This window comes from Saccostrea cucullata, unplaced genomic scaffold, assembly GCF_032062105.1.
Source record: "Saccostrea cucullata isolate Sc308-1 unplaced genomic scaffold, CSIRO_AGI_Scuc_v1 ctg4168, whole genome shotgun sequence".
NCBI classification, from domain to species: Eukaryota; Metazoa; Mollusca; class Bivalvia; order Ostreida; family Ostreidae; genus Saccostrea; species Saccostrea cuccullata.
The window spans coordinates 88,494-96,504 of NW_026929855.1; positions in this window are offsets into that span (position 1 = coordinate 88,494).

Genomic DNA, 8,011 nt, shown 5'->3' on the forward strand with positions numbered 1-8,011 from the left:
TTGTGTTTTGTTTTATGTGAAAATTGTTAAATTTACAGTCAAATAATTAACTTTACAGTCAAATGATTAACTTTACAGTCAAATGACTGATAATATTGTATAAAACGCACGATGGACATTTACAGGAATAGTTCGTGTCTTTTAGTCTATACTTCTGTCATTGAGTGGTCACACATTGATAAAACAAAATTAGACATCGCTTTTTTCTTGAGTGTACTCTCTCAAAGTAAGAAATACGTTTGATGGTAACTCTTATCATCAGAAAGAAAGTGAAATATGTGTTGTAATATAGAAGCATCCTTTTTATTGCGAAAAAAGTAACTATCAGATGAATTAGAAACATACAAGTACAAACTCCAAAATATAGTGTGAAATCATTCGATTGTAGGATACATATTTTTATATCAAACAATAAATTCAATCGCGTTTCTAACTAAGGACACTTTCACAGAAAAATTATTTATATGTGCAGCATTCAAGAAATTATAAATTGTTGAACATTGTTGTTTTAACAAAAATTAAAATTACAATAAAATGTTGATGTGATTGATAGATTGATTGATTGATTGTATGTTGTTTAACTTTCCATTTGAGAATTTTTCACTCATATTGGGAAGAAAGTTCAAAATGTGAGCACGGTGGAAATGATCACACAGATATACAAGATAACTTATTTTTTAATATAATGCTTTAAAAGTGTATGGCTTTCATTGCTTGATGTACATGTGATATGTTTTGTTTTGAAAAATGATATTCAACGTAAACGTATAGTTGTAGGATTCTACTCGGAAATAAATTTTTAAAAAGTATTCTTTAATAATACTTTTTTTATAATTAGCGTATAAAATATGCAAATTTAATTTGTATGTAGGATACAAATTATCGTACAGCGAGTTTTTTTGGCGGGTGTAAAATTTGGCGTTTTGCCTGCTCAAAGGTATGGTAATATGGCTAATTGTGGCGTAATTTATTTTAGCGGAAACAGGATTTCAGCTCTTTGTAGATGGACACTAAGAAGAATATTGATTATTTCAGCGATAAAAAGATTAGCGGACTTTCATCAAAACGCCGAATATGCGAAATTAGCACCCTGTTTAAATAACCCGCTATACGAGTACTTCACAAATAAAAGTGAATTTTAGGACACTTTATCAATAACAAATGGATACATGTATCCTGATGAATTTGACAAACAAAAGTCTTGAAAAAAATTTAAATCTTTTTCAAATTTGTAATGATTCTTTATTTTAGTTTTAACTGATTTTATTTTGATAACTATCCTCATTGCTCGGCTAAACTGACCATTGCAAATAGGTGTTTTTAGCAATTTTGTGATAAAAGTTTCAATTTTGACATAACCACTATCAGATTACAAGAGGATCTCATAAATTTTGCTTTGAAGCGAGTGGCTAACGTTTTCAAAAAATGAAAACCATTTATTGAAAACGTTAGCCACTGTTTCTTTTCTCTGATGTTTCGGGGTCCGTGTTTGCTCTGCTCTTATTTTGTATTGTTTTATGGACTTTATGAGTTTGAATACTGTTCGTTATCTCCATATCCTTCTTTTTTTCTTTTTGATAGAACGAATTTCAAGGTATTATCAGATTAATACAATTTACGGTAGTCAAATGATTTGTTTCTGGATGATTAAATATTTAAGATTTTGTTTTAATTTGCTTGCATTATTTTATTTTATTTTTTTTTTTATCATTTCATCATATTTTTAAAAACAATATTATATTTTCTAATGGTGCACATAAAAAATTGCTGACTGCACATGGCTTGAAAATTTTATTTTTTTATCATTTAATCATATTACGTAAAGATTATTATTATTTTATATATATAATATTTCTGATTGCACATAGATTTAAAATCATATGTAATACATGTATCACTATATTAAAACTTTATAAACGTATTTTTGGTTTGTTTTAATGGTCCTAATTGACTGCTCTACTTTTAACATTTTTTAAATAAGCTAGATCTTTATGTTTTACCCATATATTGCTTCTTTGATCAGAAAGTATTCTGGCAGGCAGTCGACGTCACTTGTAATCACAGAGCACCAAGTAGTGAATCAGATTTGTGTTTTTGTGTAAGTGGAAAGACAGATCATTATTATCCCGAAATACTGTATGAAGCATTTGAGCTGTACAAGTGTTTAAATTTAAAAACAACACTGATCACACTCGAATAAACATTTTAAGCCTTAGCGTCAAAAATAATAAAGCTTAATGAGAATGTTTTTATAGTGTTTATTTGAAATGTAGAAGTAAAGAGATAGAATTAGTTAGAAGAAGCTTAAAACCTCTTTTCATGCAAAATCATAAAGGGGACAATTTGTTCAAGGAAAAAAATAAAGTTGAAAACATCTACATAATTAATGTTTCACATAATTATGATAATGTATTGATCATTATTTTTTTTTTAATTATTATGGATATTCAGACAAATTTAAAGAAGTATTTTCTAGACATTTTTACGACAGGTGTACTTTATTAACAAAAAAAAGATAGTTTGTTGGATAAAATTAATATAAAAGTATTCTGTCCTCAATTAAAGAGATGAAAATAACGGAAAGTAATCGATTTTAAAATCTATAAAAACAGTAAGAATCTTTGAATATATCGTACACACCTGGAAATTGAACAAGTGGGAACAACGCCTAAGAGGAGCTAGCATCCCCTGTTAATACACTGTAAGCCGCATGTTTTGATCAAGGGGTGAAAAATAAAAAAAAAATAACCAATTAACCTGAATTTACCAGGGACATTTTTGTAAAGACTTTATCCTTTTACCTTAGAAGCGTAGTATGCATAGCTAAAGAATATCTATCCTACGTCAGAGACTGTAGATGGGTAGTTTTCCTTATATAATATCCAAATCTTTTTACAAGAATAGGTTTTTCACGATTCTGTATTTCTTTGCTTTAACTCCACTCATCAACCAATCAGTTTTATAAAGTCTAGCCAATAACGAGGACATTGCTTAATGCCGATTGCAATGTAAACCGAAGATAAAGTTTACATGTACAATCATCAATGAACTACTTCATGTTCACCTGAGATAGTTCTCCAAATGATTTATGAGCTCTCAAAAAGTTCTTCAAAAATACAACAAATAACGGCCAGTCAGCCTTGTACTAAAATCAATAAGGTTCTTCAATAATATACAAATAAGTGACCGAACGCTGGCTATTTCACCTAAAACTAAAATTCAGAAAAGTACTTGATCAATATAGCGGCTTGTCTTTATTATACTTTTCACTCAAAATATCAAGGCTCTTCAATAACATAACAGCCAGTCTCAATTATAATCAACGCTAAAATTCACTAGGTTCTTCAGTAATATAGCGACTAATCCCTGTTATACTTAACACTTAAATTCACTAGGTTCTTCAATAATATATCGACCAGTTCCTATCATAATTGACACTAAATTTCACAATGATCTTCAATAATATAGCAACCAGTCTTTATTATACCTTACAGAAAATTCATAATGATCTTCAATAATATAGCGATAAGTCTTTATTATACCTAACAGAAAATTCACAAGGATCTTCCAGTCTTTTTTGTATTTAACACTAGACTACCAAAACGGAAAATTGACAGAGTCGCGCATTCACAATTTTTAGGGTCATTTTCACATTAGGTATACTGGGTCTTATTTGTTTTATCATCTTAAAAAAGAGCAAATTGAACCAATATCTTAACTGATTTTTTATTTATTTAAACGAATTCTTAATTTTAAAAATCGCATCAATTAATGCAAGCCTTTCGTCAATCAAAATTATTTTTTACAGAAATAAAAAAAATCAATTTGTCAAAACGGACGGGGGGGGGGGGGGGGACAACTCTTTGGAAATACTGATAAAATATTGCAAAAAATCTTAACAAAAATTCTTCGACTAAAAATCTGCTACATCAAACAGTGTTATGTGTGTAACATGCAGAGGTGGTCACTGCCTGTAAACCCCCGCGGGCCCATACCCGTGATAAAAATAAATAGCCCTGAGATACTGCAAATATGTAAAATGCACAGTCTTAATCACTTGGTACTGCGCATATATGGTTTTTATTGGAAGCGAACAAGTGACACTGCCACGGAAGTCCACACACAAGAGCACTTCCAAAAAATTTAGGCAGGGATAACCGCACACTTGCCCTTGCGTAGTGACAAGCAGGGATGGCCACACAGTTGACACTAAGAAACGGTTCTAGACTAGGGACACTGGCAGGGATGACACACACCGATGCTGTACCACAAGATGCAGGCAGGGATGCACACACACCAATGCTCTACCACAAGATTCAGACAGGGATGTCCACACAATGCTCTATCACAAGGTGGAGGCAGGGATGTCCACACACCAATACTCTACCACAAGGTGCAGGCAGGGATGTCCACACACCAATGCTCTACCACAAGATTCAGGCAGGGGTGTCCATACACCAATGCTCTACCACAGGATTCAGGCAGGGATTTCCACACACCAATGCTCCACCACAAGATTCAGGCAGGGGTGTCCATGCACCAATGCTCTACCACAGGATTCAGGCAGGGATTTCCACACAATAATGCTCTACCACAAGATGCAAGCAGGGATGTCCACACAACTGATCTTGAGCAGCAACAAGCAGGAATGTCCGCTTACTTGTTATTATTCGATGTCAATTTCAGAACAGGGATGGCCACACACTCTGACAAGCAATAAGCAGGGATGACCGCACACTTTCTTCTTTTCACAGTACAAAAAAAGCAGGGAAGTCCGCACACTTCCATGTACTCAGAAGGTTTGTTAAACTTAAGTTTAACCTCTAGAACCTCTCCTTTGCAGATCGCCAGTATAAAACCCTGTATATTTATAATAAAATACTTAGTAATTATTTATTTACAAACTAATTAAAACACTAATTAAACATTCACTCAACAAACTCTTATCAAGTCAACTAACAAAACATACAATGATTATAATTGATAACTTAAATCAATGGCTCTAAGTGCCTAGTAAAGGACAAAATCTGTTGTTGGCGTCTCCATATGAGTGAAAAATTCTCAAGATAAGGATGTGAAACAATATACAATCAATAAATGAATAAACTGTATCATAGTTTATAACAAATACATTAAAACACACATAAATACACTGGGCCTTACTTTTCACGGTAACGTTCGTAAGTAAAATATACTCACCGTCAATGAAAACGCAACACTCTAATTTTAGGGTGAAAAGTATATACGGGTTATAACTATGTACCAAAAAATTTAGTACATCTTTTACTTTGCCAAATCAGTTATTTAACGGTTGAATGAACTTCTTTACTCTTAACTTCTAACAGGCAATTAAAAATGCCCAAGAATATTCATTTCGCTCAGATAAAGACATTGATAAACCTAATGCACGGTAGAAATCGGACTGCGTACATGTGTGTTTTACATGGCTTACTAGCATGTTTTGATTAAATGGTCGGAAGGGGGGTGTTTTATTTAAATGTTATCTGTTAGGAGGGCTAAAAAATCAACTTTCGGTAAGGGCATAAAAACCATTCAACCATTAAATAATTGATTTGGCAAAGTAAAAGGTTCCTAACTTGTTTGGTACATAGTTATATCCCGTATATAATTTTTCACCGTAAAAGTAGAGTGTTGCGTTTTCATTGACGGTGAGTATATATTAACAATAATATGTCCTTTATATGTATTATCATGATCTTAAATTAATTTCCTTGCCACAATAATAACAAAGCAAAATGAAAGAAATCACAAGGCTGACTTTCTTGAAATGAAAAATTATAAGTCGTTTTATATCAAGTTATCTAACTTAAAATTCTTATTGCATGTTCCATACCAAAATCACAGTCATATGAAATCATCCAGCTTGTATCTTATATTATATCTGTAAAATCATTCCTGGTCCACTGGGCAAGTTTCATTGAACCATTTAACAATATCTCTCACTTCACTAGTGTAAACACCGAAGTCACCCATTTCTGTGATTATTTAAAAAAGTTTAGAGAATGCATATAACTAACTATGATCTATAAAGTAGAATTTGTAAAAATCTGTAAAAACGATAACCTAATGGAATAATTAATGCATGATCCAAAAAAAAAAGGAAAAATGAAGGAAAAAAAAAAACAAACACCAGAACGCATGAAAGTAGAATGTTTCCAAAGGGGCACTATTTCAGAGCTTCAAGTGAAATCGTATTGTAATACAACTGAGCTTGTGAACTAGTGCGAATCAATATTGATCAAGTAAAGTGTGTTTCGGATACTGATATGTGTTGAATCTGAAAACTCCACAGAGCTATACTGTTTGTATTTTACCATAGTGGGGGTATATCACAGCGGGATTTTTACCAAAGCAATGTTTTGTTGGAGTTTTCTATGAAATTGTTGTTTTTTCGGGAAAAAAATCTTTCTTTGAGATAGTATTTTGTTTGAAAAATTCTACCACAGAGGATTCTTTCTTAACATTCCCTTTACTGACAGACAGAATTCCGCTTCATTTAGTCGCTCCTGGAGAATGATCAGTTTATTTTTTTAGTTATCGTTTATCCTTTGATAAATGCTCTGCTTCAAATTGAGTGTACATAAAGCCAAAGGTCAAAGGAAAATACGTATTTGTCTTTTTTTGTACCTTTTATATTGCGCAGACAATTAGCTACAATGTAATTAATATGAAATATATCTGCATTTCATGTAATGTCCCCTCTAAAATAAATCCCCCCTTTCAAAGATGAGGTTGATAAAACATGAGTATGGTGGTATAACTAAAGATCAATTTTGGTTACTTGTGTCCTGTTCCATATGCCATAAGACTAGAACACAAGAACAATAAAACAAGTACATTGTACTTACGCACTCGAATTTTCTCCTTTCATCTGATGCCCAAATCTGGTGTCAGAGATTCTATATTCTCCACCTGATGTCATATGTACGGTTTTATACGTTTTTTTTTTTTTTTTTTTTTTTTTTTTTTTTTTTACAGTTTATCACAATGAAACATTTTATCATGGAATGGAGGCTATTAATTTAAAAGTGAATGATACTTGAAACTGACTAAATAAATTCATATATCATTTCTTATTAGAATTAGCAGTACGTGGTTTTTCCTTGGTTACTTAGTATTCAGAATACTGATCATGTCACCCTTGGAATCCAGAAATGGAAGACAACTTTCTAAGGTTTTGGATATTATGTACAATCATTTTGATATGTTGTCAATAATATATGTGAAAACAAACCAGTAATATTGTGATTAAGCACAAAACAAATCGCTACTCAACATCCCTTTTCTTTGTGTTAAATTAAATACAGTACTGTCGCATTAAACAAAAAGCCAGTAATCTAAGTACGCGTACTTCATCATCTTTAACACAAATTTTTGGGGGAACAGAATTTAAAGCTATACCAATTATAATTGGCTTATCGTCAATGTGCGTTTTTTTAATAATCCTAAGTTTATAATTTGATTGTAGATGCTGTCAGGAAAAAAGATCCCTCACTGTTCAGTAACGTGAGTACCAAATACTTAGGGGCATTAAACAACACGGAATCAATCAATGAAACAACTTATAAAAATCTGATTGAAGTCATATTTTGAAAGAGCAAAGTCCACGAACCATCAAAAAATGCCTCTTGCAAGATATGAACGCGACTTTTATTATAGATAGTATAAACTTTAAGCTTTTCAGAACCGTTTTTCTTTTTTCAATATCTATTATACTTTTTAAAAGCTAGGTCTTGCAATATGGCAATGTTTTAATAGAAAAATGCAATAGGAACGTCATTTTTTGTAATGTAACGTCACGTCAATTAGCGATAGAATGACCTTGCTATTACAATGCACAGATATATAGGAATACAGGACTTTTAAAATGCAATAATTAGAATCAATTTTATATTTATCTTATCAACTTCATAATCAATAAAGATGATAATTCTGAATGAATAGAATTAGAAAAAAATATTGGAAATTACTTCCGCTGCGGTAGTTTTAG